The sequence below is a fragment of the Xenopus tropicalis genome, chromosome 2, assembly GCF_000004195.4.
Source record: "Xenopus tropicalis strain Nigerian chromosome 2, UCB_Xtro_10.0, whole genome shotgun sequence".
NCBI lineage: Eukaryota > Metazoa > Chordata > Amphibia > Anura > Pipidae > Xenopus > Xenopus tropicalis.
Genome location: NC_030678.2, coordinates 32,519,094 through 32,536,560, shown reverse-complemented (window position 1 = coordinate 32,536,560; position 17,467 = coordinate 32,519,094). Strand labels below are relative to the sequence as shown.

Here is a 17,467-nt window from a genome sequence, read left to right as displayed (position 1 = left end):
AAGAATAATTAGGAAAAGTACATGCTAGCAAAAAATCTCTGGTGAAAATTTGCCAGCGTTCTCTTGCTGCAACAAGAATCTGTGTTTTAGTGAATAAGCATACTCCTCACAAATTATTGCCTGACGTAGGTACATGAAGTGTGGTGAAGCTTCCCGAAGCGAAACTTCACACCTGAGTAAATGTGCCCCCATGGTTCTTCACCCCTACAGGAGGACATGATGCTACACTTCCCTTCCTGAGTAAAACAGGACTTGCTGTGTGGGACCGTGCGTATCCCTCTAGTAGTGACAACTGATGAGACTTTAGCGTTGCCACCTCACCCCTTTAATACCAGCCATAAATTAGACTGAACCGTTTAATGTGCAGCCATGCAGCATGCATCTAAATGAATTGCAAACTAGCCATGCAGGATGTGGATTCAATATGTGGCCGGTATTAAAGGGTTGAGGTGGCAAACGTATTTCTACCTGGACGGTAAAAACAAATCTTGATGTACCGTATATACTCGAGTATAAGCCGATCCGAATATAAGCCGAGGTACCTAATTTTACCAAAGAAAACTGGAAAAACTTGTTGACTCGAGTATATGCCTAACATAAGCATCCAACATAATATATGTTATATATTATATTCGGATACGGTTTATATGGTACTTGGAATAACGTTTTCATTGTGAAAACCCAGACAAGACTTCCTATTTCAATAATATTAAGATGTATAAGTCAAGAATAAGCACACACTCAGGGGCCATTACTAAAGAGGGGCACCTACAAGCTGTTGTTATCCTAATGCACTTACCTGTTTCCCATGCTTTGCTCCCCATTTCTATTGGACTGTGCATAACCTTGGCATTCCTATGATATTGCACACATCAATTTCAATAGGGGATGTGAGGGCAGCTCTGCAGCATCATTGAGCTCTAACACAAGCTGAACTAGACAAACTGCATGCAGACCTCATTAAAGCCTGCAACAGAATACATGAATAAAATGTTTGGTCTTCAGTAAAGCTGCATGGTTCAAGGCATTGCTACATGGTATCAGTGCTGCAAAGTTTTAAAGACAAGTTGGGGGCAATTAAAATATATATATATAAATAGAGCCGCATTCCTTTCCATAAAACAACTATTATTACTATTACTAGGATGAACTCATTACAAGTATTGTTTGTTGGATAATGTTTTACCAGTGCAAATAATTTAGTGTGAGAAACTCTCTGCTGCACAATAAACATCATGCCTGACACTCGGCACGGGAATCCTGCACACATAAATGAACAAATGAGCCCATTGGTTCCAGGCAGACCCTCACACATTCTTAATCACTACTGGTAACTTTAACAAGGTTTAGGAATGTGGTAAGAGTCTGCCGACAATTAGGCGATTAACTGTCAGATGGTTTATCCCTAGGAGTGTAGCTAGAACCTACTCCCAGCCGTTACCTGAATGCAGCTTTTAGTATCCGGCAATGTTCCTCCAAACAATATGTGGGCGTACGAACACTACACACAGGTGGACGGGGGGAGGGCGTGTAGAGGACGGGATGCACGGGGAGCGGCGCGCAGATGTTGCAAATTTGTAGTATCCGGCAAAGCTCCTCTAAAAGACATGTGGGCATACGCACACTACATACCGGTAAGCGATATGAGAACGCGGCGAGCAGCGAGACTCACGGGGGAGGCGGATCACCGCGCCAAAGCGCGCCGTGCCGAGCCACGCCGCACGGGGTGGGAGCGGCGCAGCGCTCACATGTCGTTTGGAGGAGCTTTGCCGGATGAGCACTACCAGAATACAAAGGAGCACTGACTTGGGACCTGCACCGTATTACTTGGGACCTGCGCCGGTAGGATACTTGCCTCGAGTATAAGCCGAGGATTCCTTTTTAAGCACATTTTGAGTGCTGGAAAACTCGGCTTATACTCGAGTATATACGGTAAATGTTATTAACAGAGAAAAAGGTAAATATTCTAGGTTTGCTGGTATTTTTTGACAACCATAGAAAACATGCTTATCTTTTCCTTGGGCAACAGACCTCCCAATATCTTTGCTTGCAAAGGGCCTCAGGAATTATAAAATAAATTATACAGACATTATTATTCTGAGATTATAATCTGCAGAGCAACTCTTTTTTCTCTCTGTTTTGTTTGTCAGTTTATCCTGCCCATTCCAAATGGAAATATAAAGCTCACTGGCACCACAACTAGAAAGCAAATTTTGGATTTGCATTATTTCTTTATAAGGAACTTCCCTAATCATCTTCCAGCCTGGTTTTCTCGCTAGTGTAGATCAGACCCTAACAACCAGATAATAGTTTACATTCCATAACAGAGAGCTGCAGAACACAACTGTTAAATAAGTAAACAAATAAAATCAACAGCATATTGTCTTAGAATATCAGTGTATTTAGTATGTTTGTGTATTCTACCAAATTGTTTATGATAAAAGCCCTGTTGTTATTATTTTTAACATTACTTTTTAGCTCTTTTCTGCCCAGGGAAGTGGCTTACTGGATGGCAGTTACTAAAAGATAATCAGTATTATATCTAAGGTGGGATTAACTACAAGATACTGTTTTATTATCTGTATTATTACAGATTGCAGAGAGCCAAACATTTGTATTCAAAAGATTATCATTGAGTTTATTCACACACATGCAATGTAAAAACCAGACCAAAAACCAGATCCAATTCTCTGAAACATGTGTACTTGAATGCATTTCATGAAGGGTTGACACCTGTTCAGTTTGACCTCAGTTTTTAGAAGGCCTGTCTGGGTCAAAACTGCCTGCCCAGTTTTCCAAATTAGGAAACCCTCTGTCTGGAGTTACGGATAGGGAAAGGCGGCAAGCCTAATTTCATGGTAATTGGGTTTTTTTCTGTTGGACTTATAAGTTATGTCATGCTTCCCGGTGCCTCTTACCACACGAGGAGAGCTGTATGCATACTATATACAATGGAGGTAGTACTAAGAAGTTTGTTCTATTGTTTTGAGCACAACTTAATCCAATTAAACTGCTATTTTAGTTGCCAAATAAGAGACTAAAATACAGTGTTTATAAACACTTACATAAATAGTGCCGGGAAGTTTGGCTCAACAGCTAAAAATAATGCTGAAGATTCCATGGGTGTTTTATTCTGACAGTTCCACAAAACTCATAAATATCTGTGAATGTCATAATGTTACACTGGCAAAATAAGGTTCTCCATCACCCAGTGTCCTCGGGAGGGCAGAAAGAGAACAAAAGCTTATTCCCAGACAGAAAGTTCACTAAACCATAGCTAACAGATACATGCTGTCACCATTCTACATGCAGCTTCCTTAAAGGGGACCTGTCACCCTAAGAAATAACTCCAAATTATTTTCTATATTGTTAGTTGAGCAAAATAAACTTTACTTCCTCTATACAAATAATATAAATCTTGCTTCCTTCCATCTTGGAATTACTCAATCAAAGCAAGCAGGTAGGCACCATTTTGTGGGCACTGTTATTAAGGCAAGCTTTGTATCACCCCAAAATCTTGTTTATGTGCCAGAATGGGGGACCTGATGCCCATGCCCATGCACTGGCTACACAATTAGATGAGGAGGAGGGAGGGGAAGAGTAAGATGTGCAGTGACATCTAGGTAGTGCTGAACGGAAAACTAAAGTTATTGTCTGCCCTGCCTCTATGCCTAAGGCATAGAGGCGGGGCAAGCAATATATGATTGACAGCTGGGATTTTTAATTGCCTTTATAATGGTTTTGGATGTGTTAATATAAAGATGAATTTGGGTTTCATGTTTAATTTGAAAAGGACTTTTATTATACAGCTTTTTATGTCTGGGTGACAGGTCCACTTTAAAGGTAATTGTTATGGGTTACTGCCCAATGGGACTTTTGCCCCTATTATTACATATGTCCCTTTATGCCAGCATTTATATAGACCCGGCAGTGACACCAGAACTTCTACTGACAAAAGCATAATGGCTCCCCACTCCAATAATCATTGAAACAACAGTATAGCCCCGTTTTTAGTACAGTGTTACAATTAAAAAGAACTAGCAGTGATCTCCGGCTCCTATAAACCTATGATAAATGCAAATAGGTTTAAGACTAGTTTCATTTTCAACATTTAGAATTCTGTGTATTTTGATTACGGCTTATTACTATTAAAGCCTTACAGGAATCTGGATCAGTCAGTGGAAAAGGTAGACCACAGGGATTTAAAAAGAAACAGGCTAGTAAACAATGACAATGTAATTGTCCATTAATACAGGTTAGGTCTAAAACGTGTGGTAACCTTGAATCACTGAATGCATTATCCTTCATTTCCTTGAGGGAGCACAACCTTCCATCCTGTTTGCCTCTGTAAAGACCTGCTGAAAACGTCAAGTGAATTCTGGCAGCACTTAAAGCCATGGCGAGATTTACCGGCAATAGTAATGCCACTATAATCAACTGATAATAATCGCACCCCACCCCCCCAAAAAAATGCAGTCCCTCACACTACGAATTACCTGCCCCTAATCATAGTGGCACATCCTGCCAAGCATGGGTGTAATAACAAAGCCTGAGGGAACAGCATGAAATCATGTACATTTTAAAACATATTCCAAGACACTTTATTATTGTTTAAATTCAGTGCAGGCCCAGAGTGGGAGGTGAAAGATTTGGATGACAAATACTAATATGGCTTAGGGTATCTGTTACTACATACTGAGACTTAAAATAATTACAAACCTTTTTTAAAGGACAAATTGTAACATTTGGTACGTTCTTTATTCCACATAGTACTATTCTTAGGGCAGATTTACTTGTAACCAACTCTTGGTAAACCAGATAATCACATTATGGGGCACATTCATTAAAGTCTAATTTTTAGAACTGTGCATTATTTCCACAATTTTTTCGTTCATTTGCATGACTTTTTCTTGCTTTGCGTCAATGAGTATGAACATTTCGGAATTCATTCGAGCTTTGGTATCGTGGTTTTTTTTTGGCCAGGTTACATAGTTACATAGTTACATAGTTACATAGGGTTGAAAAAAGACCATTGTCCATCAAGTTCAACCCATCCGAGTAAACCCAGCACACAACCTATACTAACCAATCTATACACTCACATACATAAACTATATATATACAACCAGTAATACTAACTGTAGATATTAGTATCACAATAGCCTTGGATATTCTGCTTGTTCAAAAACTCATCCAGGCCCCTCTTAAAGGCATTAACAGAGTCTGCCATTACCACATCACTAGGAAGGGCATTCCACAGCCTCACTGCCCTCACCGTGAAAAACCACCTACGCTGCTTCAAATGGAAGCTCTGTTCCTCTAATCTATAGGGGTGACCTCTGGTGCGCTGATTGTTTTTATGGGAAAAAAGAACATCCCCCAACTGCCTATAATCCCCTCTAATGTACTTGTACAGAGTAATCATGTCCCCTCGCAAGCGCCTCTTTTCCAGAGAAAACAACCCCAACCTCGACAGTCTAACCTCATAGCTTAAATCTTCCATCCCCTTTACCAGTTTAGTTGCACGTCTCTGCACTCTCTCCAGCTCATTAATATCCTTCTTAAGGACTGGAGCCCAAAACTGCACTGCATACTCAAGGTGAGGCCTTACCAGGGACCTATAAAGCGGCAAAAATATGTTCTCATCCCTTGAGTCAATGCCCTTTTTTATACAAGACAGCACTTTATTTGCTGTAGTAGCCACAGAATGACACTGCCTGGAATTAGACAACTTGTGATCTACAAAAACCCCTAGATCCTTCTCCATTAAGGATACCCCCAACACACTACCATTCAGTAGATAGTTTGCGTTTATATTATTCCTACCAAAGTGCATAACTTTGCACTTGTCAACATTGAACCTCATTTTCCAGTTTGCTGCCCAGTTTTCCAATTTTGTCAAATCGCTCTGCAAAGCGGCAGCATCCTGCATGGAACTTATAGTTTTGCACAATTTAGTGTCATCAGCAAAAATAGAAACAGTACTCTCTATGCCCACCTCCAGGTCATTAATAAACAAGTTAAAAAGCAAAGGACCAAGGATTGACCCCTGCGGTACTCCACTAACCACACTGGCCCAATTAGAAAATGTTCCATTTACCACCACTCTTTGTACTCTATCCTTCAGCCAGTTTTCTATCCAATTACAAATATTATGTTCTAGGCCAATATTCCTCAATTTGATCATTAACCTTCTGTGCGGTACTGTATCAAACGCTTTAGCAAAATCTAAGTAGATGAAGAGTGGCATTGAGTCCTATGGATGCACCAAATCCAGGATTCGGTTTGGTATTCGGCCAGGTCTTTTTCAGCAGAATTTAGCCAAATCCATGGTCCGAATTAGCATAAATTAATGTAGGCTAATTAGGATTTGGAAGGGTTAAATTTTAGGGGAAAAAAATGTATTACCCCTAGCATATGCTTATTAGGATTCGTATTCAGTTTGGTATTCGGCCAAATCCCTTGGGATGGATTCTATTTATATTGTGTGACTTCTGAGGACTCATTGGTCAAATATTGTTTGACTCAAGCCTCTGTTGGTCAGATCACTATGCAGAACTGGGACCCATTAAGATGCCAATGAGGCCATCGGTCTGTCTTGTTTTCTGCTTTGGCCAATCAATGCTGATGTGTTGGATCTTGAACTGATACTTGTAATTATACAGTTCAGTCTAAAACAACCAAACACTTTGGCCAGATAGACCAATGTATGGGCATCTTCACTCTACTGATTATTCATCCTTGATGCCTTCATGCAAATGGTGTTTTTATGCTATGGAGGATGCCCATCGTGCATTAGTGCCTTCACAGTAAATGTATAAACTAAGCAAGAAAGGAAGGACTAAACGTAAACCATTCCATTCTTTCTTTCATTACATCCTGTGTGGGATGAGTAGCTAAAATCGGAAGTCAGGTTCCAAGGCCAAAGACATTTGCAGACTAAGGGGCATATTTATAAAAATGCGAGTTAAGAGCTTAAAACATTAAAACTCACCCATGTTCTATTCATTCCCATAGGATATTTAGAAGTGTATTTACCAATGGGTGAAAGTTAGAACTCAAGCAAGCAAATAGCAGTGGCACTCAAGAGCTTCGAGTGGGACTAGCCCTTAAAATTCTTTATTGCGGAAAAAACATGCAACGTTTCGAGGCAAAACTGCCCCTTTGTCAAGCATAAGTTAGAACTCGCCATTTGATAAATACACTTCTAAAAAACCTATAGGAATAAACAGAACATTTATATATTAAGCTCTAAACTCACATTTTGATAAATCTGTCCCTAAGAGTTAAATGGGTGTAATTATAAAAGGAAGAGCCTGAAATATTAATAAGAGATGAATCATGGAATTTTGTCAGACAGCTGATATGTGGATGGTGGAAAGGTAACCGACTCATGGCACCTCGAAGAATTACCTTTCTGCAAACTAGCCAAATGGGTCATTGGCAGAGTGAATACCCTCACAACTGCTCCATGCAGGATGGGATGGACCACTACAGTAACTTTATATAGAATTCAGAGCATGAGTCTGAAAAGTGTGAACTCCTGGTATCTCTATATTGCAACTCTCTGTCTGATGCTGAACTACAATAACCCAAGAAAGCCCTTGGCTGTAGTTGGGATGCAAAAACTATAGTTCAACAACAGTCACAGTGAACAGTATTAAAGAAAAAGGAATGGGATGGGAGAGGGTAAAATGGGCAATATTGGAGCTACTTTGCCTAAGCCCTCCATCATCATCATCTTCTTTCTGGATCTTCTCTACTTTCCAGTCTGGATGCACATGTGCAGCAGGGTGAAAAGCTGAAATTAAAAGCAATAAGCAGACTTTTCACTGCATGTGCGCACCAGAACTGGGCCATAGGGAAGATCTGGGAAGAATAAGAAAAAGGCATTGTGGCACTCCTACATTAGTATCCCAGGCCAGGGCAGTTTTCAAAGACCCTAGACCAGTGTTGCAGGTAAGCACTTACAATCACATGGGTGCCATTCTAAATTGTTTGGTAGAGAAAGAATTTCATGGTATAAAATGAGCCCCCTAGCTCCAATGAAAGCAAAATCTTAATGCTACAGCATACAATGTTATTTTTCATAATTCCACACTTTCTACCCTACAGCTTGGGGATTTAATCATTCAGTAAAGAACAATAGACATAGTAACAGCCAGGAAATATGTAAAGCTGAAATAGTGCCAAAGAGCAGTAAAGGAAAAATACACCCAATTTATAAGTAAGGTAACACAGCTGTTAAGTAATGAAAAAAAAGTAGGAAAACTTGTATTAAACTGAACTGAACTGTGAAAAAATGATTTCCAAATGAATACACTGGAAATAGGTTTCAGTCATCCTATTAATTCAAATGTAGCTATCTGAAAATACAGTATTTAGCGACAAAGCCCACCTGTGTTGTGCAATATGAAATTTAAGCAGACAAGAAAGATTCAAAGGTTTGTATCTGAAACAATAGTAAGCAAGCTTGTAAAACCCATTTATTACAGGAAGGCCATTTCCCACAGAGTCCATTATAAGCAAATAATTCCAATTTTGTAGAAATGATTCCCTTTTCCTGCAATAATAAAACAGTAATTTGTACTTGATGGGAACTAAGCTGCATGAATCCATATTGGTGGCAAAACAATCCTATTGGGTTTATATAATGTCTATGGGGCTGATTTACTAACCCACGAATCCGACCCGAATTGGAAAAGTTCCGACTTGAAAACGAACATTTTGCGACTTTTTCGTATGTTTTGCGATTTTTTCGGATTCTTTACGAATTTTTCGTTACCAATACGATTTTTGTGTAAAAACGCGAGTTTTTCGTATCCATTTTTCCATGCGTAAAAAGTTGCGCATTTTTCGTAGCGTTAAAACTTACGCGAAAAATGCGCAACTTTTCGCGTAAGTTTTAACGCTACGAAAAATGCACAACTTTTCGCGTAAGTTTTAACGCTACGAAAAATGCGCAACTTTTTACGCTACTTTCGCAATGGATACGAAAAACTCGCGTTTTTACGCAAAAATCGTATTGGTAACGAAAAATTCGTAAAGAATCCGAAAAAATCGCAAAACATACGAAAAAATCGCAAAATACCGATCATTACGAAAAAAACGCAATCGGACTCATTTCGACCCGTTCGTGGGTAAGTAAATCAGCCCCTATATGTTTTTAAGCAGGCATGGAGATCCAAATTACGTAAAGATCTTTTATCTGGAAAACCCCAGATTCAAAGCATTCTGGATAACAGATCCTATACCTGTTACAAATAAACCTGGCCATACACGTTCAGATTTTAGTCTTCTTCCAATGAAGATTCGGATATCAATCGTACATTTAAATGCAACAATCTGAAACTAACATTCAGACTGAAATTGTAGAATAAACCTTTAAAATACAAATCAGAGGATGTTCTGAACATGAAATAGTTGGCAGACACCAAACGTACGAAAGTGACTTCCTGGAAATGCATTATAGGTCCCCCAAGGATATTGTCAGATACAGAGTACATATAGCTATCTAACCCAAATATTCCAACCCATCCAATTGACTAAGTGAGTTTTGGACGATAAACTGGAGCGGTCCGAAAAATGTACGAAATTAAATCAATTGATTTTATATCTATTCTGCTCTCAGGAGACAACAGTAAACTTGAGATTTTTTATGTGGTGTTACTCAATAGAGCACACTACAGGCATGAAACCTGTTATCCAGAATGCTCGGGACCTGGGGTTTTTCGGATAAGGGATCTTTCCGTAATTTGGATCTCCATAACTTAAGTCTGTTTATGAATTGAATAACACCAATAGGATTGTTTTGCCTCCAATAGGAATTCATTATATCTTAGTTGGGATCAAGTAGAAGGTGCTGTTTTATTATTACAGAGAAAAAGGAAATCATTTTCAAAAATTAGAATTATTTGCTTATAATGGAGTCTATGGGAGATGGCCTTCCCGTAATTTGGAACTTTCTGGATAATGGGTTTCCGGATAAGGGGTCCAATACCTGTACTATTTTTTTAATAAAAAGGCTTTATTCAAATGAAATATTGTTTTATATATTGACTGTTTTATGTGATGTATTTTCATTGAGAACTGCATTGTTTGGGGTATAGTTTTCGTCTTTGGCTGGTATTGCTCTATAGAAGCCCACCACTACTTCTCATTATAGTTCTCCTTTAGCAATTGCCGCATAGCTAGCTGAAATACAAGATATATAATAGTGGCACCATATTTACACCATTCTACTCTACTAAATGGCAAGAGGTCCTTAAAAAGCAGTGTTTATAAAAAATAGAATTTGTTTTTTATACAATAGACATGAAAAGTTTGAAATGGAAGAATGCTATCTCTGTCCCACCAAGTCAGCAATTCCTATATAAGGCTGCCTTTGGTTACGTTATATCATTATACATGGAAATTTTAAGTGCTGTAAGTTAAGATTTATAGCTTTCCATGGCAAGGGGAAAAAAACAGCTCGAGCAATTTCTAGCAGATTGTTGCCATTTACCTAGTATGGACCCGTGCACTGCTTCATTCTGCCCTCACTAGCACTAGAACCTTTTGTCTCACTGGGTTGCTGCTGCACTTAAACAATTGTGATTTTTTTCTTACTATTTTCTGATGCTATAAATAAAGATATCATAAAAATCAATACAGCCAGTGGCGGGGAAAAAAAGACAAATCACAGGGGAAAATTTGATTCTAAGCATCTTTCCCATACACATACATTTTACTTATCCATTTCTGTTTTCTAGTTTTGACTTTCGAAACAATGTAGCACAAGTCTTGTCTCCCCCCCCCCCCCCCCCCCCCCCGCAGGCTTCTGCTACATTGGTCCTTCTTCTAAATTGTTCCTGTAGTCAAAAGCAGAAGTTCTGACAATATAAATAAAAATCTGAAAAAAAATCTGAAACCGAAATCTGGGAGAGTGTAGCTAGCTTTAGTCCTGAATGAAATTAACTGTGGATTCAGCTGAGAATGGCCAACCATGTAGGCATTTGAGTCTCTGCCAGCTCCAATCTAATTAATGTGTACCAGAGCATGTACGTCTGCTGGATGCAAAGAGACATTGCCGGCACAGTTATTCTGGGTGTGGGATAGTTACAAAGGCTTAGACCTTCTATTGTGTAACTGTAAATATTTTGAGAGTGTATGTGGCGAATCGCTTTCATTTCATCATAAAAATAAAAAATATCAAGGAAGTGCCCTCAACCCTGTTCCCTATGGTAACTGCAGATAGCATGGTCACTTATTTTTAACTATTATGGGTGTTTATTCACCTGTGCAAGTGTCATGTAGGGCAATGGTTTCAATGAGGTGAAACTGAAGGTATATTTTTGCAAGTCTCACTTAGCAGTGATATCAATCCACTCCAATCAGATAGCTAATTGTCCAGTCCAGCTTTTACTTAGTTACTTGTTAGACAATTATCTGCTTCACTTTGCAAAGTTTGGCCTCAATAGACTGAAGGAAATGTCTAATACATGTGGCAAAAATGATGGTTTCATGTGGAATCATCCCATTCATTTGAGTCAGCGATAATGGGGCCGATGTTGTATAGACAATTTTTACAAATTTTATTACCGGTACCTAAGCAAAGTAATATTAACAGTGCAAATCAAAATAACATAGGGCATATTACACCTTTCTCTGCCTCACATAGACACTGGCCTTAATCTATGCCAACGTGCATTTACTATGCTTCTGTAATTATACGAATCACCCCTCCATGCATGCCCTAGTACATTCAGGTGTATGGCATTCCATGTGCCCAAGCGCTTTGGCTGTCCTAGACTGCAGGATGCTGTAGTGCCCAATATAATGGGAAGCAATCAACACTACAGAGGTAAACTTTCCTTTAGAAGTGTTAACCAATAGCAGCAAGAGTTTTGCTTTTTTGGATTACTGGCATAGTACAGCTCTTCAGAAGTGTGTAAGAAAGTATCATGGGAATTTGACATAAATGTTCTATGAAGTGTATTCATATGGTTCCAAGATTACAACTGTGACCAAAGACCTAGTTTAGAATTTGCGGTGTATCGTATTTTTCTACTACTATTCAGTATTGTTTGTTTAGGGGCATCTAAGGCAAAGAGAACAATTCTCTCGCAGTGGCACAGCTACAGGAGGTATGTATGTATGTATATGTATGTATATTTTTATTTATAAAGCGCTACTTATGTACGCAGCGCTGTACAGTAGAATACATTAATACAAACAGGGGGTTAATAAGATAATAGATAAATACAAAGTACAACAATAAATACAAGATACAGTTGCAATAAGATAAGAGTCAAAGACACAAGAGGATGGAGGTCCCTGCCCCGTAGAGCTTACAATCTATATGGGAGGGTAACTAACAGCTACAAATAGGCAAATATAAGTGCTGTAGGTCACAGTGGGTGACATTACAATATAAGTGCTAATAGGTGAAAATAGCTGATATTTTTGCCTGTTTTAGCACAGGAGCATAAAGTAGAAGTACACTCCCTGCACCAATGAATTAAACCACTTCCCTGCCTGTCCCCTCAGCAAGCGATGTCAGACTGAACCGACAGGACAGCAGGAAAAAAGCCAGGGGTCCCAGTCCCTGTGGGCCACACTGACACAGACCCTATCCCTACCTGCAATATTGTCATTCCCCAACTGCCCTCCCTCCACCGATCGTGGTAGAGTAAGTATAATTATGCACATGGGGAGGGGGGGAAGGGACTTGAGATGGGTGAGTGGTCAGGCAGGGGCCCCTGATGGAGTGTGGGGGCCCCTGGGCAGCAGCCCTGGTTGGCTTTGCATACATCAGTCCAAAGCTGTCAGCAGGGGACAACTTTTAAATGGGAAGTGGGGTGCAGAATGGCAATGATCACCCTGATTTCACTGTAAACTAAAAGTGATGATTTACCCTAAACAGCATGGCTGCCTCCTGACCCATATGTTCAGAATATTTGGCGTATCCATCACTTTAGGGTATATAAGTAAATATGAGGTGAATTGCTTTCAGAATAACTTTTTACCCCCTCCCTGATACAGTATGGCTGTGGTGTGAAGCAACGCGTGTGAGTGTGTGTCATTGACAGGACATCATGGCTTCCAGCCATGACAGAGACATGCTGCACATGAGCCTGACTGACTGGATATGAAAGAGAGAAGAAATAAATCTCCATTATAACAAATCTGTGCAGTGACGTGGGCTTGTGGCCAATAAATCACAGAGCAAGAACAGAGCACAATATCCATGTGACAGGAGAGAAAATGCAGGCTTGTAACTTTACAGAATAAGGCAAGGGAGACAATACACAGTTTTTTTTGGGGGGGGGGGGTGCTGCGAATGAGAAATGACCCAGAGCCATAAAGGAGTTGGCCAGTGGCAGATCTGGGGAATGAAAGCGACGTTTTTTTTGCAGCAGCTAAAGAAGGAGACAGAGGCAGCTTGCTGCAGAGAGGTCACTTTCCAAATATAGCAATATCTGAGCATTCCCCCTGCAGCTCCTGTGACCGGAGAGCGCGGAAGAGCTGGCAAAACCCAAATTCACCTCAAATGTTATCACTAGAAAATAAACCATTCAGCACTGATATTCCCCGGTGGGTGTACAAACACATGGTGCAAGCTCCAAAGCTGCCCTGTATGTATAGCTCATATTATAAAGGTTAATATTTAATGTCAAAACTGCTATGAAATCACATACAGCAGGGCTCAGTGTGATCAGTACTGTTATAGTGAATGCAGACTGTGATCAGTGCCCTCCAGTAATGACATGTATCCTTATGGTAGAAATGGGGGGGTGAGAGCTGGTAGCTATAGCAGTAAGTGACAGCAGACCTACCTTAATGAAGAGGTTCAGTGACAGGCAGCTGCTGGATGTTCCAGTGGAAGTATGTGAGTGCCGGGGTCCTGATCAGAAGCTGGCAGTGAGGGAATAAAGGGATCCTTCCCTGGGTGTGAGCTGTCAGGCTGCTCTCTGCTCCAGTGGGAAACTGACGAAATGAAAGGTCTAGTGTGTGTTGCAGGAGGCTGCGGGCAGGAGGCTCTCACTGCAGTAACAGCTGCTGCCATCAACATTCAAGCAAAATAACTCAACACCCAACAGCTGAAAGATGGGCTGAGGAAGGGAACTGTTACACAGACAAAGGGAGGAGTACAAGGGACTGCTCCTAATGCCTCACATCAGAATGACTGGTGGCAGATTTCTCACTGTGCCAATCACTACCAAGGATTCATTTGAAGCCCTTGACTTGGGAAAGTTTGCAAGCAGGGCTGCTGTACATGCTCCCATTGTACAAAAGCCTGACACATGCTATAAATTCTAATAAAAATGTGTTTCTAAGTGACACAACACCTTAAACGATGTACAAAGGAGTTATCAATTATATATATATACAAAGCTGCCGGATTAGCACTGACAGCTGCCCTGAATCCCTTGCTTACTATCTGAAGCTGTGGTGGAACTACATCTCCCAGAATCCATATTAATATGTAGGAAGGTGGAAGCGCATGAAAAAAAAATAAAACAAAATCAAAGCAATAGTGCAGATAGTTTTTGCCAATAATGTACACCTAGGGGCAGATTTATTAAGACACGAATTTGAATCCCGAATGGGAAAAATTCGGATTGGATACGATAATTTCTGAAGATCACAAATATCACGAATATGCTTCGAAAAAATTGTATTAGTCACGATAATATTGGATTGGCGATCTGAAAGTCACGAAATTTTCGTATTTGAACGATCGTAAAATGCAGGAAAACCTTTCCGACTTTCATCCTTCTGTGCATGATTTTGGAAGCCTCCCATAGGTAAAAACGATCGGACCGTTCGTGGATTGATAAATCTCCCCCCTAGTGTATTATGCAAAATCAATAAAACGTGCAAAGCGCAGGTGATACCCAACACCCATGTAGTTTCGTAAGAAAATTCCCTTACTAGACCCCACTGTAACAATGCCAAACATCAATTAGTCATCAAAGCAAAATGTTGTTGTGTCCAATGGACTCCTAACTATACGTTGTTAAAAAGGAATATCTGAATGAAATCCCATCAGCAGGTTTATGTATTTGAGCTCCATGCGTTTTGCATGTTATCGCCACGCTTTCTCAAGAGCAAAAAGAAATCCCAGAATCCATAAACAGCCAAAGACTGCTACCACTAAGGAAATATCTGCATCTTTATAAATCTTTCTAAAAGTACATAATAAAATATTTAAACTGTGCAATGCTACTCTAAATAGTTATACCCACTCATGGTTTAAAGGGTAGATATAGAGTCAAGAACAAATATTTGCCATTGCATAAATCTAACAAATTCCATTTCTCCTGGTTGCTTTCTTGGGCAATTGAGTTAGGCCAGCAGTACTGTAGGATGCCAATTCACACCTTGTGGGCAAGCGGCCAGCAGCTTGGCAACCTGACAGGGAACTATTTCTGGGAAGTGACCATTTTTGACACATCCACTGCTAATTTGCAACAGGGTCAGGGACTGGAGAGGCTCTATGGGAATGGAAAACTCTGATAAAGGGGCAATATTATTATGGGAGAGATGATAAAAAAAAGTTACATGGTCCATAAGGAGTAGTTAATACACTGCAATGTCTCCAGTTAGAGGTGGCTACATTTGCTATTATTGCTGTTTCCTTGGTTACTTATTCACACAGTAGTGAGTTAATTATAATTATCCCATCTATTGCTAAACGGTTAATTTTCATGTCGGTCTCTCCAGCACGACTTTCTGTCTCTTGTGCATTATCTAGAGAGCACTCTCCTAGGAATATCATCGAGTTAAGCAGATAATTTATTTGGTCCAGTACTGCAATTAATTATATAAAATGCTACTATATGTACTCAAGAGAAAACAAGAGAAGGCATGGTTCATATTATATAGCAGTTCCCCAAATACCCTTGTTTTTCTAAGGTTCGGTGAATTAAAATTATTAGCAGGAGGATAAAGGATTATTACCTAGAAGGGATGAAAGAGATGCAATTGCAGTGGGAATCCAGGATGTGTGGGTGCTCTCTGGCAACTAGTTGTGACATAAAAATACTGTAGGATCAGGGAGAGGCTACCCAGTGGGTTCCTGCAAGAGTTTGGTATTCTAACATAGCCAGGGTTACCATTTGGCTGGCAGAAATGTTGATTGATGCCAATGTTTTTAGCACAGAAAAAAATAATAAGGGCTCTGATTAAATTTAGCTATATTTAAAATACATACCTCTCTGCTGCATTACCTATTTCACTTCACTGAACATTTAAAGAAAAAATAAGTGAATTTAAATTTAAAAAAGGGTTTTGTAAAGGTTATCATTACCCTCACTGTTGTCTGCACCCCCATGCATAAATTGAGGATGCTATACCTTTAGTGCTTAATAGCCAGTACTATTTTATCTAGACTAGTGGCCTTAGTGGAGGCCCTTAATTTCACTGTGAAGTAGGGCAGCGATAACAGAGTTAAGGTGAATGCTGGCTCCTAACCCCTACCCTCTGGTGATTCAACCTTTTGCCCATTTTATTATCACCCTTCCTTAGCAGTGTCCAATTACTGCCTACTTACAAGTGGGCTGAGGGTCATATAGAAGCTGTTTATCCCCTTACTGACTGGCTACAAGCCTACAGATATCACAGAAGGAAAAAAAATACTGCCTGTAATTTGTTTCCAATAACTGGGGAGGTTCTCCTCCATGACTGCCTATAACAGTAATGCTAATGACATCTCCTACAAGATTAGCATTGGGTTCAAGGGGATTGTAGCTACTCTCTTTAAGTTCTACCTAGGTAGTTAAACATTTCACATTATATAGGGGATCTAAACATCATGGGGACCCAAACTGGGTCAACTTCTGGCCCATGGGTTAAGAATCCCTTACCTAGGAAGACAAACAAAGAGAGCCTCAGTAAAGGTATGGCATCTGTTATCCAGAGTGCTTGGGACCTGGGGTTTTCTGGGTAAGGGGTCTTTCCATAAATTTAATCTCCATAACTAAAGTCTACTAAAAAATCATTTTCATATTATAAAAAAACCCAATTGGATTTTTTGCCTTTAATAATGATAAATTATATCTTATTTGGATAATAAGGATTTAAGGCAACATTAGCAGCACTGTAAATATTTTTCAAATATGCAGTATGATAATCCATAGCAACCAATGATTATTCACTTTGACTGCTCTCAATAACTAGCCTTTGTTCAAATCATAAAATGATACAGTAGATAAATAAAACCCCAAAAAGAACCTTATTCCTTATTCTTTATTTACTTTTTGGTTTTCTGTGCTTGTGTGTGTCTGTCATTGCCATTCAAAACATTAATTATTACTATATATATATATATATATATATATATATATATATATATATATATATATATATATAGTTTTTATCATTACACATTGCCCAAGTGTAATTTTTTCTATTTGGGTGAGAATTTGAATATTTATATTTCATTATATATATCACATATTCTTTTTCTAAGCTAAGCAAAATG

The 17,467-nt window shown here is 39.4% G+C and overlaps 1 protein-coding gene across 2 annotated transcripts in view; it reads right to left on the bottom strand.

Annotated features, from left to right (window-relative positions):
- The window catches only part of coro6 (coronin 6), a 61,302-nt gene extending 47,168 nt beyond the window's left edge, over nucleotides 1–14,134 (bottom strand). Inside the window, exon 1 of one of the 2 annotated variants that reach the window (XM_012953573.3) lies at nucleotides 13,818–14,134. The gene's annotated coding sequence lies outside the window, so the exon portion shown is untranslated. 2 annotated transcript variants of the gene reach the window in all.
- Between the last annotated feature and the right edge of the window lie 3,333 nt (nucleotides 14,135–17,467).